We start from the raw sequence: 20,544 nt of genomic DNA, 5'->3' as shown, positions 1-20,544 counted from the left end.
TTGATAATGGAAAAGAATACACATCAAATGAATTTGAAAACTACCTTCGCCAACATGGGATCAAACATCAAACAACTGTGCCTTATAATCCCCAACAGAATGGTGTAGCTGAAAGAATGAATAGGACAATCTTAAATATGGTACGATCCATGCTCTTCATCAAAAATGTAAAGATAATGTTTTGGGCTGATGCTGTTCTATGCGTTGCATATATAAAGAATAGATGTCCATCTAATGCTTTAAGAAACAAGACTCCTTATGAAATGTGGTATGGACATGTTCCTTCGGTAAAACATCTCAGGGTCTTTGGTTCCACCTGTTATGCTTTGATACCAAAGGTACATAGAAACAAACTTGGTGCTAGAAGTCGCAAGTGTATCTTCCTGGGGTATTCAAACACCTCCAAAGCATACCACCTCTATGATGAAGTAAATAAGAAGTTTGTTGTATCTAGAGATGTAATTTTCCTTGAATCATCCAAAACTGACAATGTTGTTGAGCGGCAACTTGATCGCTTGGATAGATTCGTAAAACAAAAATCATTTCAAGAATTTGATAATTAGATTCCACATCTTGAAGGGGGTATTCCTATACTAGATCAACATGTGGAATATTCTTCTGAAGAACACTCTCCCCAGCATGAAACTCCAACAATGAATGATGCTTTAAGTGATGTGATTGACATAATTGGGAGACTCAATCTTGATTCAGTCCCAAATCAATCAACGGAGTAGCCTGGACCATCTGAGAAAGGTCCCCCAAAGTGGCTGACAAAGACACTTGAAAGTGTTCATCCTGATGAAGTTGGGAAGATAGGAACCAGAAATTCAAACCGACAAAATGGAGTTGATGTAGATGACTCTAATTCACCTGTTGATATGGATGTTTCTTATGATTGTGAATTAAACTTGTCTATAGATTTTGAACCAACTTCCTTCAAAGAAGCTGCTTCTCATGATGAATGGAAAGAAGTGATGCAAAAGGAGTAAGACACCCTCATAAAGAACGACACTTGGAAGTTGGTTGATCCTCCATTAGGAACCAAACCAATTGGCTGAAAGTGTGTCTACAAGAACAAGTATAAAGTTGATGGCTCACTTGACAAGCACAAAGCTAGGCTTGTGGCAAAAGGTTTTGCACAGAAGGAAGGGGTCGATTATGAGGAGACTTTTGTGCCCACAGCAAAATGGGCTACCATCCGGACACTCTTTGCACTAGTAACTTAGAACCCTTGGAAAGTCCATCAAATGGATGTAAAGACTGCTTTCTTGAATGGAGATCTAAAAGAGAATGTTTTTATGTCCCAGCCTGAAGGATTTGCTGTGAAAGGACATGAACATAAAGTATGCAAACTTGTGAAGTTCTTGTATGGCCTCAAACAAGCACCGCGAGCTTGGTATGAAAAACTAACCCAGCATCTTCTGAAACTCAATTTCAAACATTTTGATCTTGATGATTCAACTTTATTTTTCAAGAAAATTGGCAAAACAATTGCATATCTTGTGGTATATGTAGATTATCTTTTGATGACAGGGAACAATGAAAGCTACATTGCATCCATAAAGAAATAATTGGGAAAAAGTTTTGAAATGACTGACTTGGGCTATGTTCGTTACTATCTTGGCATTGAAGTAACCCAACATCCAAAGTCCATATTTCTTTCTCAAAAGAAATACATTGGAGATCTGTTGAACAGGTTTGGCATGACAGAGTGCAATCCTCTTACTACTCCAATGGAACAAAACTTAAAGCTCACATCTACTGAAGGAAAGGAATTTGATGATGCAACAAAGTATAGACAACTTGTAGGAAGTCTCAACTACCTAACTACTACTAGACCAGACATTTCGTTTGCTGTTGGAATCCTCTCCAGGTTTATGCAAAGCCTTGTGAGGGACATTGGTCTGCTGCAAAAAGAGTTCTAAGGTACTTGAAGGGAACTCAAGACTTTGGAATCAAGTATACACAGGTGGATGACTTCAGCTTGATTGGATACTCTGATTCAGACTTCGATGGAGACAAAGAAACTGGGGTATCTACTTCAGGATATGCTATGAGTCTTGGATTAGGAGCTGTCTCCTGGAGATCACGCAAACAATCAGTTCCAGCAGATTCCACAACAGAAGTAGAATACGTGGCAGCAGCTGAAGCAACAAAAATTTTTTTGTGGGTTAGGAAAATTCTTGAAGATTTGCAGGTAAAACAAGTACAATCAACTCCACTCATGATTGACAATACCTCTGCAATAAATTTGGCCAAGAACCCAAAGTTCCATGATTGAACGAAGCACATCAATACTAAATATCATTTGATTCGACATCATGTTGAGGCCAAAACAATCCATCTCCGTCATTGTTCCACAAATGAGCAAATTGCAGACATCTTCACCAAAGCACTTGGAAGAGAAAATCTTGAACGATTCAGAACGATGCTTGGACTCACCAACATCCCTTCAGATTAAGGGGGGGAATGTTGACACCTAATCCTCATGATTGGGTGAATTTATGTAAATAATTAAATTAGAAATGCGAATAGTCACCGGGAGATGAACTGAATAGTCTCTCCCTGTTGTATATAACAAAGACCTACCTGATGGAATAATATACGAATCAGTTTTTGCTTTGTGGAGTTACTGCCTGGTGTTAGTGTCGGTATCTTCATCCCTCCGTCAGAGATCAAATCCTCTTGTTGCATTTCATGTTAGGTGTCCCGCCCAATCATTTGCATTCCGTTAGGCGCATAGATCATCTGACGGTAGTGGCATTCCTCCAGTTTCCCTCATGTTATCTACCTGCTGGCTCATGTTTGTTCATTTAGAAACACACACAGTCTTATTTTTATCTTGAAAATTGTAAAAGTTGTCTTTGGGGTTTCATGGTCAATTAGGTCTAGGGTTTCAGTAGGGTTTCGTAAAAAAAAATCTGTTAAAATGTCCAATAATTTCCAGCAGGCCATGAGGAGGTTGCAACATCAATAAATTTTATCACCAAGCATTTGAAAATGTGTTTTTTTGAGGAAAAAAAGAGTATTTAGTATTTATTGTACACAATCATGGAAATTTTGTTTTCCTCATTGTAAATTCTTTCATCTGCACCCTGGTTTCTTTCCTTAGCCTAAAAAGCTCCAACACTTGCAAAGCAAGCAAAGCTCAGGTCATATGGTTCATTGCAAAGCTAAAAAGAAGTGAAAAGTCCAAAAAACAAAGTTTGTACATAAAGTTATGGGCAAAACATTATGAAAGTGGGTTTGGAAAATTAAATTTGAAAAGCTCATGTATAAGTCATTCCTCCAAGTGTTTGAAACTCATTTTGCACTCCAAGAGCAAGAGAAACAAAGAAAAGTGATTGTGGGAGTTTTGGGTGAAATTCGCTACAAATCGACCGGCGCGGCGCACTGGGCAGGAGGCGCGGTGCATTGGCCAGGAGCGGTGCACTGGGCCTCAAAACCCTTTGTTAAAAATCACGGGTGCGGCGCATAGGTGGGGCACGACGCATTGGGCATGCTGCGCGGCGCATACAGCTAGAGGACCCGAAAATCACCAGAATGACCTCCAATCACCAAAATCGCACGAGTTCACCTTGTTCCAAGTAGGTTGAGCTTCACCTCTGCTGTTTATCCAAGTTTGGTGTTTATGTTATGATGGTTGATGTGGTGAGTGTTTTAACAAATAATCAAACCCTACCATTTCAAATTCCTCAAACAAAAATTGCTGCCTAGGGTTTTGAAAATCTATTTTGCTACCAAGTTCATCATTCCTCCATTACATCCCTATCCCATTTATCCCTGAATTCCATTGTTCCCTAAGTTCCCCAACCCTCCTAAATTCACTAATCCCTTATCCCAAGTTCCCTTTCGCAAAATCCTAATTGTAAAATCCCAAACCCTAACCCTATACAAAACACCCACAATATCCCATTTTTCCCTAGCTAAACACTGTCCCAACAATCCCTAAATTCCCATTATTTTTCACTCTCCTAACAGTCCCTTGTTTCACTGTTTTCCCTTGGTAGCAGAGGTCAAACAATCATCAAAGGTAGTCCAACACAGTTTCAGCACCTATTTCTCCAAGCCAATTTGTCTATCAGCAGTTATGGCATCTGATCCTTCATATGATTATGAAGAAGAGACCCAAAGTGATTCACCCACGGAGGGACATGCACCCAGGAAGCCTCATAGAGGTGGCAGACATATCAGAGAAGAACCTACCACTCTTATCGAGTTGCAGGCCTACCCTCTTGCCCTCTTTATTTCCAGCATCAGTCATGTTATGAATTTTGCGAGAAGGTTGCTCATATTCAGTTTCATTGTGAGTTGGCCCACTTATTTGTGTTGCATTTTCATGGTGATCAAACCACTCTTGCCGGTGTTACTTTCACATTAACACCAGAAACCGTTTCATTGGCAACCAGAATACCAAACATTGGAGAACCATGGAGCAAGAGACAGAAGATTAACCGGAAACACTATGAACCATACATCAAACCTGGTTTTCTGAGGCAGCTTAAGAGAGTGTTTCCTTTTCGGTTTCTCAAGGATGAGTATGCTCCTTTAATGAAACTCATCATGAAGTATTTCACCTATGAGGGCTGGTTCTCCCGCTTGTATGCTTATCACATCAGGTTGCTGATGCATTTCACTCGGGTATGGATGATGAACATTCCTTATTTCATATGCTGAAACATAGAAATGATGACCACTCTTGTGCAACACAAGACCCCTCAGCAACAATTTAACAATCTTTATCATTTTGCTCTCATCAAAATTGTGGTCATTCATGAGCTTGGTTTACAGGGCATCACATGGGATGAATTCATTTCTCGTGAGTTTTTTAGAGCTTCACAGGGACCTTCAGAGGTTGAGCACGAGACAGGTGGACCTTCTTATCAGCAGGGCCATGAGACCGCTAGTGTGCCGGTGTTCATCTCTTATCAGAGAGGCACTAGACAGTTGTTTGCAACAGCGAAGTGAGTGTTATCTCCACCTAGGGTGGAAGGGGCCTCATTTACTCCATCAGCACAACAGGTTTAGGACCGAGGTAAGAGGCCTCTATAGGAGGAAGGACCATCAGGTGAGTGAGAGACTAACTTCATCCTCATTGAGGGTGATGATACTCACATGGGCCCAGAAAGTGCAAACCTTAGACATATCATCAAGGAGTAGCAGGCGGACATTGATGCCTTGTCCACCAACTTGGATAGAGCCTAGTGGACTATACAGTATTTGGAGCAGAGGAACAAGCAGCTTGAATATCAGCAGGTGGTGATGGAGTTACAGAACATTTGGCAAAACCGCCAAAGTGGTCGAAGGAGGAGGATAGAGTTCACTTCATTGGAGCAAGAGATCAATGATGATCGAGAGTCATGGCTTGAAAGAGTCAATACCCACTTGGAGAGGAAGCTGGAGAAGGCAATAAATGAGAAGAACATGCTTAGAAATTTTTCATATCATTATTTGTCCCGGAACTTGGTGTGCCAAGCAAGAATCAGGAATTTGAAAGCAAAGCTAAAGAGAGCATCAAAAAGGCAAAAAGAGGATGAAGGACTTCAAATCTTGGCTGAGGCTTCCTTGGCCCATCAAAGCACTTGATAGAGAAGACTCAACCCAAATTTCAAGAAATTTGGAGCAATTTTTGCATTTTTGTAAATTTTTGGCACAAAAAACAAAGTTTTCCTCCCTATGTGCTGCGCCACGTGGCGCTTGCTTTTGCTAGAGGGCTCTAAATCACAAAAACTTTGCATTTCTGGATTTTTCATGGAAAGTTATGCTTGCCTACCTATGGCCAAGAAATTTGGGCAGGTTTTGAGCCCTCAAAAGGTCAAAAAACACTCAAAAAATGACCTCACTGCCCCTATTTTGACACACAGAAAGCAGTGTTGGGAGAATGGACTTTTGGAGGGGCTAATGGAGGCAAAATTGAAAAATTCCACTTGGGTTGGAAAGTAGACAGGTAGACCTTTCCAAAAAGCACATCTGGAACTCATTTGGACACCGGGAATGCCTCCAAAAGTGGGTCTAAACAGGAACTATGCATAGAGAATCAGGCACGACGCATAGAGGAAAAATTGCCAGTTTGACCAAGTTTTGCTCTGTTTTCCGCCTAGTTTCGCCTAGTTTGACTTTTTCACTTTCCTAATGGCAAATTTATGATGTAATTTGATTAAATTTGATGAATTATGATGTAAATATGTTGGATTTTCACTTTTAGAGGTAGATTCATCAGTTTAGAGGTTGTTTCAAACTGAATGGATCGGTTTCCTTGTTTTTAGAGGCATGCTGTTATGTTGCGTAGTTTCTAGTTTTCAGTTTAGAATCAGTTGGATCAGCTCCTAAACCCATGAGCTCGACCCCTAGAGGCAAGGATGAGCTATGTTTGTCTATATTATGTTGTTTTTCAGTCATTAGCATGGTTGGACTCTTGAGAAAGCTTTGAGCTTCATTGTACATTCATTATGAGTATTTTGGCTAAGGAATTGAGACCAGGATTTGCAGCACTCTTTGGGATTCATGTGGCAATTTGTATTGGTACAGTTATTCTCTTTATAATTGTGAATTTTGTTCATGTATGCCATCATCTATCTTATTTCTTCTGAACTAAGCAAACAAGAGTGTAAGTAGAATTCATTGAAAGTGCAATGCTCTACTTGAGGTTTGCTTTAGTTGTTTGATGTTTTCAACTGTTTGAGGAGGATTCATGATTGCCCTTGCCCTCTTCAACACCTCAACTATCTTTTCCCTCCATCTCATTAAAATTTAAGTGCCAAAACGGTTGCCTACCTTGCCCCATCGAGATCTCTGCAGAACTGAGCCTCAATCCCCGCACCCCAAAATTTGCATTTCCTTTGATTCCAACAAAACCCCCAAAAAGTCACATCAAATCCTTGTACTTCATACCTAGCCTAAAATTAGTTTATATTTCAGTCATCTCTAGCCCCATAGATCATCTTTTGTTGAGATTGACTTGGAGAGAGCCCTCTCTTGTCCTCGTAGGGCTAGCTACGAGGCTGAGCGTGGTTTGATGTTGGCCCTTGATCCTACCTTTTCAGCTTGAGGTAAATCTAGGAATTAACACCTGGCTTGACAGCATGGATATGAGAAAAAAAAACTTAAGAGTTGGCATGTAATAAATAGACAGTAAGGGTTTAGAGATTCGTAGATAGGTAGGTCACATAGTCATCTTGATCGTTAACAGGTGTAGTTGTGGAGGACCGTTTGAGTACAGGTTATGAAGTTTGAAGTGGAGATTTGTTATGAAAGAATCATTGAGACCGTTTGTCATTAAATTTGGAAGATATGGCAGAGACATCGTGGCAGTCAAATCAAATAATGGTTGGTTAAGGAGACATGTGATTATACATACTATACAAACTTATGTTTTCAATTGCTTTTTGAAATAAGTTTTTGCATTTAGCTTTGGAACCTTTACCTTTTTCTTGCTAAGTCTTTTTTTTTTTTGATGTTTATCCACAGGTACCTTGAGCATGATTGGTCTTCAAAATTGGTTTTTCTTCAATTCCTTGCATACATGATTTTATTATGAACTGTACACTTGTGCTTGAATTGATAAACAAATTGTAGCTGCAGAATCATATTAGTTGCAGAACAGAATCAATTGCAGAACGTGAAACAGAAAGTAAAATATGGCTTATGGATCATGAATGAAATGGAAATGGCTATGTGAGTGAAATGAAATGAGATGTAAGACAAGATGATAAATGAAATGGAGATGGAATGAATACTGAAAAAGGAAAAATTTATTGATGAAATATGATAATGGGATGAAGTGAGACTGTAAAATAAAACAGAGTGAGGTGAGATGAGATGATGAATTTTGCAGAATCTAAACTACAGAGTGACTGTGGCTTCTTGTCACTACTTATTCAGAAAGAAAATGGAAAATATAGTGTCAGAAACCTCTGATTTTCACCCTGTATTTTCTGTATAAGTATGCCAATCAATGATTGGTTTTCAACCTTATACAATTTATTATATTTTATTATTATTATTATTATTTTTTTCATAGGAAAAATAAAGAATAAGTTAGTGGAGAAGAAGGATTCTTCTTCAATAACTTCATTTAAGAATTGTCTTGGAAAATCTTAATGAACTCCTCTTTTGAAATAGGTTTATGATATATCCTTAATCTATGACCATTTACAAGAAGAGGAGTTTTACTTTCATCTATTGTTCTGATCCTCATTGCTCCATTACTAAAGACTTTTTCAATCTCATATGGCCCAAGCCAATGAGTTTGAAACTTCCCTTGAAAATATTTAAACTTTGAATCAAATAAAAACGCCCAATCTCCCACTTGAAACTTCTTGTCCTTGATATATTTTTCATGCCATTTAGCCCTGTGTTGTTGGACTATACCAGTCGTTTGAACTGCTTCTTGCCTAATTTCATCAAGTTCATTTAATTGCTCTAGCTTATGCTTTTGTGCCTCTGATAAATTTAGTCCCAATTGGACTGCCATCTTGAAAGTTCTGATTTGGAAGTTGATAGGGAACATAACTTGTTTCCCATAAACAAGTCCATAGGGTGTATGTCCCGTTGTGTTCTTCCATGTAGTTCTATAGGCCCATAAGGCTTTAGGAAGCCTTTCTGCCCAATCTCTTCTATGTAGATGCATAGTCTTAGTGAGGATTTCTTCAATCACTTTATTTGTAGATTCCACTTGACCATTTTCTTGTGGATGATAGGGAGTAGATTTCCTATGCTTGATCTTGTATTCTTCCACAAGCCCTTCCACCAGGTTAGATGTGAATTGAGATCCCTGATCTGTCAAAATTTGTCTTGGAATACCAAAATGAGTGAAAATGTCATCGAAAAGAAAATTAGCTACAGATTTTTCATTAGCAAAAGGTAATGCTTTGGGTTTTACCCATTTAGTGACATAATCATTGCACACCAACATATACTTTTTCTGCTTAGATGGAGGATTAATTGGTCCAACAAAATCTAAGGCCCACTTTTCAAAAGGTTTGATGAGTACCTGAGTTTGTACTCGCATTTCATTTGAGGGAGCAGGTTTCCCTACCCTTTGGCAGCTGTCGCATCTCCTGACATATTATTTAGTATATTTGAAGATGGATGGCCAATAATATCCTAAAGAAAGGATTTTATAGGCTTTCCTCTTGTCAGCAAAGTGTCCACCACACGACTCATCATGACATGCCTTAAGAATCTCAGGCATTTCATCTTCCCTGACACATCTTCCGATCATAAGATTTGGCCATTTTTTATACAATTCATTAGTGATCCATGAATATCTTGCAATTTCATGAATAATTTTTGTTTTCTCTCTAGGAAACAAATGTGAAGGTAACTTTCCTGTGGCCAAGTAGTTAGCAATATTTGCAAACCAAGGAGTTTGAGTAGTTACTACAAAAGGATATTCATTACGAAACTTATCTTCAACCAGAGAATCTTCTTTGATATTCTGAATCTTGGACAAGAAATCAACAACTGTGTTTTGTTTTCCAAGTCTATCTAGCACAGTAATGTTGAATTCTTGCAAAAGTAAAATCCATCTTGTAACTCTGCCATTAGTAATAAGTTTATTTATCAAATATCTAATTGCAGAGTGATCTGTATGAACAAAGGTTTCATATCTTGTTATATAGTGTCTGAACTTGTTAATTGCATGAACAACAACTAAAAAGTCCTTTTCAGTCACAGTGTAATTCAACTCAGTGGGAGTCAAATTCTTACTTGTATAGTAAATGGCATACGGAATTAAATCTTTTGGTCACAATACAGCTACCAGAGATGTATCTGAAGCATCCTTGGAAATATGAAAGGGAGTTTCCAATTTGGACCTCTTAAAATGGGTGCTTCAGAAATTTTTTCTTTCAAGGTTTCAAATGCCAACTGGCAATCAAAATTCCAATTGAATTCACAATCTTTGGTAAGCAATTTGAAGAGTGGGGATGCTATTTTAGTGAAGTTTTCTATAAATCTTCTATAGTACCCTGTGAATCCCAGAAAACTTCTAACATCCTTTTGGAAATTTGGAATTGATAATTTAGAGATGACTTCAACTTTAGACTTGTCAACTTTAATCCCATCTTCTGAAATGTGATGTCCTAAGACAATACCTTCTGGAAACATCATAAAACATTTTTCGTGGCTTAGTGAAAGGTTTGTTTCCTTACATATTTTAAGAACTTTTTCCAAATTTTCCAAAGCTTCTTCAAATGTATTTCCATAGACTGTAAAATCATCCATATATACCTCTACACAATCATGTATCAGATCAGAAAAAATTCCTAGTACTGCTCTTTAGAATTTTACAGGTGCATTACATAACCCAAAAGGAAGTACTTGATAGGAATAAGTTCCCCATGGACAAGTAAATGTGGTTTTATCTTGATCTTCATGTGCCACCTGAATTTGATTATATCCACTAAAACCATCCTAGAATGAGAAATACTTCTTACCTGCTAATGTATCTAACACTTGATCTATAAAAGGCAAAGGAAAATAATCTTTAAGGGTTTCTTTATTCAGTTCTCGATAATCAATGCACACCCTCCATCTACCATTCATTTTAGGCATAACTACCAAAGGAGAAATCCATTGGCTATCTGAAATTGGGTAAATGAAGTTTACATTTAGTAATTTTTGGAGCTCTTCTTTCACAATCTCCCTAAGATTTGGATTCATCCTTCTCTGAGGTTGTTTGATAGGTCTACTATTTCCCTCAATGTAGATGTGATGGATACAAGTCTTAGGATCAATTCCTTTCATGTCGGTGTATTCCCATGCAAATGCAGCAGAACGTTTTTGTAATGTTTTGATTAGCTCTTCTTGTTGTAGTTTCTCCAAGTTTTGTTTATGTTCAATGTCCTACCTGGAAAAATTTCAATTATAGAGCTACCAAACTCTTCCGTAGAATAGAGAGACATCTGCCTAGATGACAAATATTCAACATTAGATTTTTCTTGAAATTGCTCATAGTCATATTCTGAAGATGATTCAAAATTTTTCAATGTATTCAAAATTGAATATCTTCACTAATTTCTGAAATAGTAAAGAGACGTTGAATATCATCTTCATCACCATTCCATTCTTTGTCATCTATTTCTGTGATTTCTTTTGCTGGAGGATATAGAGTAACTTTCTTTGTTGAATTACCATCATAAATATATATATCACCAGATCTACAACTAATAAAAGCATCAGCTGTGGCCAACCAAGGTCTTCCTAATATGATTGGATGTTCTCTTAGATTGTTCTTGGGAGTTAAGATCATGAAATCAATAGGATATTCCCAAGAATCTAAGGATACTGAAATATCCTCTAGCACACCATCTGGTTTGATTACTGATCTATTTGATAGTTGCAGTAAGGTAGGTGTGTAGAGAAGATTAGGAAGTTTAAGCTGCTCCATAGTTTGTTTACTCATGATGTTTATTGTTGCCCCTAAGTCAATCAATGTATTTGGAATTTCAATTCCATTGATATGTGTTTTGACAATTGGATTTCCTGGATCCACATATTTTTGTATGGCAATTTTTCCCATCATTATCTCTGCTATTTTTCCTACCAGGTGAATATTTTTTGTTTCTTTTGCTTTTCTTCCTGGTTTTTTATGCTCAACTCCTTTATTGTTTTGGCTAGAATTGGAATTTCTCTAATGGCTTGTAACAAAGGAATTTTGATACAGACATTCTTCAATTCATCTAGAAAATTATAGTTGGGAAACAAGATCTGTTTTTCTACCCCTTTATCAATTTCTAGTCTTTCAGGAAAAGGAGGTGTAGAAGTAAATGCTGGTTGCTCAGTGATAGGAGTTGTGTTTACTGTTTCTTTTTGTTTTTTTTTTTCAATGTTTTGGTTTTGGACAGATGTTCCCTCAAAACTTTTATTGACCTTCATAGAATCTTCCTCAGAACTGCCCTGTTCCTGAATAACTACAGAAGGTCTTTCCTTTTCCTTCCAGATCTTCGTTGAACATCATTAAGATCTAGAGGAGTAATCATGTAAGTTGGAAATTGTTGTCCTTGTACCATGTAAGCATTCTAAGGGTTTTTATAGTTGGGGTTTGGTAATGGTTGGGCATGTAGCTGATTTGGTTTCTACTGAAATGGCAGTAAGAGTTGAGGATTTTGGTTTTGTTGTGGAAGTTGTTGTGGAAATGACAATGAAAGTTGAGAGTTCTGATTTTGAAGTTGTGGTTGCTGATTTTGTTGCTGAATGTGTGGGGGAGGATAATTCTGATATGATGGAGGATATTAATAATATTGAGAAAATCTACCATTAGGATTTTGTACTCCTTGTGCCCACGGTTGAGATTGAGGTTGAGGTTGAGGTTGAGGCCAAGGTTGCTGCCATGAATTCCAGTTTAGTGGGCACTGAAGATACATTTGATTATTAAATCCCTAATTTTGTGGCCCCTGCCAAGGTCTTATAGCAACAAAACAAAGAGGTTCTGCAGAATTTGGAACTGTTTCCTCTTGAAAAACAGCCTTAAGACCTGGGATTCAAGGACAACCCTTGGTCTCATGGTTTTCTGAGAAAATCATACAAGTTTATACATTTTTTGCATCTAAAGGGCATTCCTTTAGAGCATGTTTTTTTCTACATTTTGGACAAAAAATGGCTAAAGCATCAACCTTGGTTTTCTGCTTGTTTTGTATTTTAAGGGTGTCTAGTTGCTCACTAAGGCTCCTTAGAATGTCAGTTTTAAATTCATCAAGCATATTACCTATTTCTTCCCTACTTACAGATCCTGTTTCAGATTTGTTTACTCTAACAAGAGAAGGATCTCTTGGCCCTTTCCCTGTTTTAGATTTCCCTCTTGAAAGATGAACACACAATTCTCCTATATCATTTAATGGGAGTTGAGAAATATCTCCCTTCCACATCATGTTAAGGATATCTATCCACTCATCTCTAATGGCTTTTAATAAAAGAGATTTCAAGGTTTCTTCATCTAAATCATTTATCTTTTCTCTTTTCAAATTATAGTTGAACCTCTCAATCAAATCTTCTAAGTTTTCATCCTCTCTTTGCATGATTTTGAACACTTCATATTTGTGATTAGTAGGCATGCAATAATCCAAGTACCTATCCAAAAACCTTTTTTTCATGTCATTCCATGTTCTAATGGATTGAGTAACTAACCCCATGAACCATTTCAAAGTAGCTCCTTTTAGTGTTGAAGGAAACAATTTGAGCTTTTGACAGTCCTCTAGATAGTCATAGGTTCTGCACAAGACTTCAAACTAAAATAAGAATGTTTCAGGATCCTCAATTTTCAACCCGTGGAAGTTTAGGAGGACAGGAGGTGAGATATTTTTCATTGTGGCATTTGTTTCCTCATCCACTATAGGGAATCCAAAAGAATTATCTATTTCCCTATTTCCTCTACCTCCTCCATTATTTCCTCTACCTCACCCTCTACCCCCTCCTCCAAACAGTGAGAATTATCCATCTTGTTCTTCTTCTACCATTATAGTTTCTTCAAAGTCAGTATAGGGTTCAACCTGCAAGGTTACTTCCTCCTCTTCTGGTTCTTCTATTAATGGAATATGGGAGAGAGGTTCTACTTCTTCTTCCTCACCAGGTGTTCCTAATTCTTCAACTAGAATGTGTTCTCCTGTGGAGGTGAAAAAGGCTATCCCTGCTGTTGGAGATTCAAGATTTTTCTCCCCTAGGACTGACTTGGTAGATGAAGTAGGAGATTCTTTTGATTGGATTTCTGCCCTTGGAATTCCAGGAGTTCTATGACTGGGAGTATGAGTTTGGGATGGAGGTGTGTCTTTTCTTGTTCTTGGTGGAGTAGGTGGTGTTGTAGGAATTGAATTTCTGCCCCTAGCTATAAATCTACCCCTAGAGTCTCTTTCTCTATGCATGCCGTTTTTTTTGAATGTAAGGGATAAGGCTACCTAGTTACACTTCCCCGGCAACCATACCAAAATGTTTGGTCAATTTAGTGTCCTAAATTGCTCTACATAAATTATCAATCCGGGTATCGTAAATTGATGAAGTGTAGTGCACTGCCTGTGCTAGATAACCCTTCTTACTTCGTTGTTTTTGTGTTTTATGTTGTTTTTGGGGGGTTTTGGTCTTTAGTTCCTAGTTATTTATAATGTAATTATCAAAAACCTAAATCTAACTTTCATAAAGATTGCTCAAAATCTACAAAATGAAAACAGAGCTTAAGAAAAACTTGGAAGCAAAGCTTGAAGCAAGAAATGAAAACAAAGTTTCTATCTCTATTTCACTATTATTTCCAAATCATGAATTAAAACTAAAAGTGAAATTTGCAATTGATGTCTAACAAATTACAGAAGTAAAACTAAATGAAATACTTAGTTACTTTGCCTCTCAATTTGGGTAGAAAGTCTCCTTGGGATGACATTTGAGGAATTCTTTACTTCATTAATCTAAGAGAAAGAAAATACAGAGATGCAACAAAGACTCATTGTATAAATGAAATGTTCAACCACTTAGTTTAGGATAAATTATCAACTTGAAGGGTTTTTCAGAAACATTCATTAACACCATGAGTCAGTAAACTAAAAATAAAATGGCAAAGACAGTAAATGGCACTGATCAGCCTAATTGAGAATTTAAAGACTAGTAAAATAGTGAATGAAGTAAACTAGATTACATTACTGAGTTTCATTTTCTAACTACTCATAAAAACTAGAAAAAGGTTAAGCAAATAGAAGCTACTCTAAATTATGAACAATGTTAATAAGAAAATGATGGAAATTGAATTAGAAACATTGTGAGTAAGAAAATGACTATAAACACTATGAAAGAAAATGATGAATTTATAGTTAACAAGAAGAAGAAAAATAAAAATGAAATGAAACCTTCTTTAGTGCAGGGGCCCTTTGCAACTATAATGAATTGTCACTCATTTTTAATTAAAAATTAAAAATTATATAACTTGCTTTTTCTATATTACTCTAGCATTTATTACTTTTAACTACTCTATTATTTATTTAGTTAACTACCTTTTAAATAACTAATGAATTGGATTCCTTCTATTTATTTTTAATCATATATAGAACTATAAATGAGTTGTCACTCATTTTTTTAAAATTATATAACTTGATTTTTATTAATTACCCTAGCATTTATTACTTTTAACTAACTTTTCTATTATTGAAATTAGCAACTTCGATAACTTATTTTTATTTTAATTGATTCATTTTATAATTCATTTATTTATTTCTATTATCATAATTATAAACCCTAGCATTTATTACTTTTAACTAACTTTTCTAATATTGAAATTTAACAACTTGGATAACTTACCTTTAATTTAAATTGATTTATTTTATAATTTTATTTATATATTTCTAATATGATAATTATAATTATATTACTCTAGTTACTCTAACTTATTTAAATAACTATTATTTAAAATTTAAATTAATTTAATAGATTATTAATACTATTAGTTTGTGGGATAATCCCTTTGACTTATAAGTGAGTAATATTACATATGGATATTTATGCATATTTATATAATTAAAAAAAATAAAAATAAAAAAATAAATAAATTTATAACTAACTATTAACCCAAACTATTTTAGGTTATAATTTATTTTTAAAAGCATATATTCATAATTTTAATTGGTTAAAAAGTATCCATTTACTCTTATTTTAATAAGAATCTAACTTACCCAGGTTATATTTTTAATTATATAATGGTCATACCAAGTCTAGCCGTTATCTATGTAGCCGTTACTTGGTCTAAGAATTCAGCCGTTGGAGTATCTGCTCTATCTATTTAACATGAAAAGCCTGATCTGCTCATTCAACTGACGATGAACCACATAGGTGGTTGTCGACAAATGAAATATTTTGTGATTTACGCCCAAAAATCTCTCATTAACTTAATATGGATCACAGAAGCCTCAATACAATGAAAGAGTACACCTATAGATCCATTCCAATATTTATTTTTTACTATATAGTTTTATCAATAAAAATATACAAGAGAATAAATATAATCATTCGTATATTATTTAATAAAAAGTACATTGATCAAATCTAAATATTTATGGAAATGAACTATCATTGTATGAAGTATCAAATCAAGTGTGATAACAATTAAGAAATAGTACACCTGTAAATCCATTTCAATATTTAGTTTTACTTTATAGTTTTATTAATAAAAATATACAAGACAATAAATATAATCATTCATATATTATACTATATTATTTTCAATTTGATAGGTTTTAAATTTGTTATTAATAATTGGATAATGAATTTAATCAGTATTCATTTAGATTAATTTATTTGCATAAACTATTTATTTATAATTTATTTATTTAGACAATTTATAATTTATTTATTGTTTATTGTGTGCAACCAAGTGTCATAACATTTAATAAAAAGTACACTGATCAAATCTAAATATTTATGGAAATGAACTATCATTGTATGAAGTACAAAACTAAGTGTCATAACAATTAATAAATAATACACCTATAAATCGATTTTAATATTTGTTTTTACTATATAGTTTTATTAATAAAAATATACAAGACAATAAATATAATCATTCATATATTATTTAATAAAAATTACACCAATCAAATCTAAATATTTATGGAAATGAATTATCATTGTATGAAGTACCAAACCAAGTGTCATAACAGTTAATAAAGAGTACTCCTATAAATCTATTTTAATATTTATTGTTAGGTCCCTATTTTACTAGTGTAACCCCTTATTGTTATTAGTGCAACCCCCTTATTGTATTATTGTGCCCATATAATCCCCATGTTGTGATTATTATGCCACATAGAAGCCCAATATTGTTGTTGTTGTGCTCCTACAATATTATTGCTATGTAGGCTCTAATTGTATTAGGAACCCTTAGACTCTTATATATAGAAAGGGGGTCTTGTCATTGTATCATCCAAGAATTGTTCATTTTTGTAATGTAAACGAGGTTTTCCCGTCGAAGAGGCTAATTTTTAAGTTGTTGATCTATCTTTTTTATCTTTTTGTGAGCCGGTTTCGTAACATTTCATATCATAGCTTTGGATTCTAGGGTTTCACTGCTCTAAACAGATCATCATGATATTTTCTCTATAACTTTTTTCGCTATAAAGTTTCAAGAGCTAAAAAAAGCTCATTTGAACCGAAATCGGTATGAACCTTGGGTATGAATTTTAGATCTTGTCTCATTATATTTTTGGAAACATGATCTGAGGAAGTTAGGGTTTCTGCAAGATCCACAATTCCATCTCAAACACGTCATCGTGACATTTTTGCTATAATTTTGTTTCTATGAAGGTTCATACTCTCAAATTAAAATCAATTTGAGCTAAAATCATGGTAAATTTCGGGCCCAAATTTCAAATCTTGTTTCGCTATATTTTTGAATATATGGTCCAAGACATTTAGGGTTTTTGCAGACTCCCGAATTACATCACAAAATGGTTACCTTCAAAAAATCTTCATAACTTTCTCTCTGAGTATTAGATTGAAATTTCGTAAGATGTTTTAGAAAGAGGACAGACTATACTACTCTGTATATCGTTTTCAGGTCCGAAGGTCGAAATAATGACACTAGAAATTCGTACAAGTTCGCTCTACTGAAAAAGTATATAATGAGGTGACCTTGGGAGATTGGCCATAACTCTTTCTTGGAGAATCCTATTTCGATCAGACTTGTGGCTTTGGAAGGAGGATGGAGAGGGATATAATAGGTCACAATGCCAGACATTGGAGATCCAAAATTTTAGAGATACAACGGATTCAAGATCGAGATCCTAAAAGCAAGAAAAATAATGACTCGAATCAAGAAAATAGAAACACCTAGTAATCAAAATTGGATGGAATATTTGAAGAATGTGATTGAAGCTAAGATAAATAGTTTTATCTATGCCTTGAAAGATGATATTGATGGTATGGAAGCATATGGAAGAAAGGCATGGAATACTTGAAGAAAGACATGGAAGGTTTGAAGGAAGGTGGGACAAAGCTGCTACAAGAAAGGCCTCCTAATGGGGAATAGGTAGTAGAGAAAACTCATGATGAGAACAAAAGTAATGTTAATCATGATTTCATAGAATCTAACATTGGATTGAAGACCTAACATATTCCAAAGATAGATATGATAAATTTTGATGGCAAGGATCCCATAACATGGATACTACAGATGGAGAATTTTTTTGATCTACGAAATGTGAAAAACACAGAAAAGTTATGTATTGCATCTTTATATTTAGAACCGAATTGGTTTGTATAGTATAGAGGGATTCGTTCTCATAAACAACTTGTCACCTGGTCAATTATGAGGATACAAAAAGCAACACTTTCTTTAGCCAATTGATAAATCTCACACAAAAGGGTTCAATGGCAAAGCACATTGAGGACTTCCAGAAATTGAATATAAGGGTAAATGATATTCCAGAGAAGCATAGGATTGAAGTCTTCATAGGGACTTTACATGATAACATCCAACATGAGGTTCACCATTGAGAACCTAATTCATTGGAGAAGGCATACAAGTTGCAAGAAAAATTGAAAGAAAAATTATGGCAACAAGGAAGCCTACCACTCATAACTATAAATATGGAACTCTTGTTGCTCCTAGCCTTTCACCACCTACAAGGTTGACACCAAAAAAATTGGAAGAGAAAATAGAAAAAGGGCTTTGTTACAATTGTGATAGAAAATACATTAAAGGTCATACGTGTGCTCAGAAGAAATTAATTTACATAGATGGGGAAGAGGAGCAAGAAAAGGAATAAGAAACATCAAAAGAAGAGGATATAGACCAAGAACCAATCCTAGAGAAAGAAGAAATGAATCTGACCATATCTTGTAATGCATTGACAGGAATTACCACTCCTCAAACTCTTAAGATAGAAGGGCATATCAACAAGAAAAAGGTAATAGTGTTGATTGATTCAGGTAGTACCCATAATTTTATTCATTGTAAGATACCCAAGGAATTGAATTGCTTTCTATATCTAACAGCAAAGTGTCAAGTAATGGTTGCAAATGGAGGAACAATAAATTGCTTTGGAAAGTGCCATAATATCAAGCTTTCCATGCGAGAATATGTCTTGAATATTCCAATGCTTTCCATTCCAATGGGTGGTGTGGATGTTGTACTAGGAGTCTAATGGCTACAATCTTTGGGTAAGATAACTTATAATTTTCAAGAACTTTTATTGATTTTTTTGGGAAGGAAAGAAAGTTGTATTAAGGGGTATCGCAAGGAAATAGGAAAGATAATCAGCTCTAATAGCATGAAAAAGATTCTAAAGAAAGAACAATGGGGCATAATTTCACAATTATGTTCACTAGAGGTTCCCACTTCGAAATCATCTATTTCTCTAGATCTCCAAAACATTTTGGATAGTCATTCCAAGGTATTTGAGACTCCCAAACACCTCCCACATATTCGTGATCATGATTATGCTATTTGTTTGATTCCAAGAAGTGTTCCCCTAAACATGAGGCCTTATAGATATCCATATGCCCAAAAGAGTGAAATTGAACATATGGTTTCAGAAATGCTAGAGGTTGGTATAATTTAACCTAGTCAAAGTTCTTTCTCTGCTCCAGTGGTATTGGTACATAAGAAGGATGGATCATGGCACATGTGTCCAGATTATAGGGAGCTCAACAAGATTACTATTAAAGATAAATTTCCCAATCGTTTCATTGATTAATTATTGGATGAATTGCATGGAGCAATTTACTTTACCAAGTTGGATATTCATTTAGTATATCATTAAATCAGAATGAAGAATGAAGACATTCCAAAAACAAAATTTAGAACTCATGAGGGTCATTATGAATTTTTGGTCATGCCTTTTTTCCTTACCAATGCACCTTCTACATTTCAAGGTTTAATGAATTCCATTTTCAAACCCTTCCTTAGAAAATTGGTGCTAGTATTTTTTGATGATATACTAATCTACAAAAAGTCTTGGAAAGATCATGTTCAACATGTTGACAAGGTGCTCAAATTATTGTAGGAGAAACAATTATATGCAAAAAGCTCCAAATGTTTTTTTGGAGTACAAGAGGTGAAATATTTGTGTACTCAGTTAGCTCATAGCTCATCTTATCATCATTAATCTGATCGGAAAAATGAGATAGTGAATAAATGTTTGGAAGGATATCTTCATTGCTTTGTATCTAATAAACATACATAATGGGATAAGCGGTTGCCTATAGCTGAATGGTGGCATAACACTTTCATCCATAGTGCAGAAAAAATGACCGCATTTATGGCACTTTATGGATATCGTCCACCATCCATATCATCAACTTTAAAAGAAAATTCTAGGGTTCAATCAGTGGAAGTTCACATTGAGCATCAACAATAAGTTCTTAAAATTTTAAAGCATGACCTCACTTTGGCGCAAAATAGAATGAAACAACAGGGAGTTCAACATCACAGAAAAATAAGTTTTGATGTAGGTGACTGGGTATTTCTACGACTAAAACCATACAAACAAATGTCCCTCAGGCAAGCTAAGAAGGATAATAAATTATCACCATAATATTATGGTCCGTACAAGGTGTTACAAAATATTGGTA

The sequence above is a fragment of the Pinus tabuliformis genome, chromosome 4_2 (genome assembly GCF_031772625.1).
Source record: "Pinus tabuliformis cultivar Carrire ecotype Pingquan chromosome 4_2, CPIR1, whole genome shotgun sequence".
NCBI lineage: Eukaryota > Viridiplantae > Streptophyta > Pinopsida > Pinales > Pinaceae > Pinus > Pinus tabuliformis.
This window is presented reverse-complemented; position numbering follows the sequence as displayed.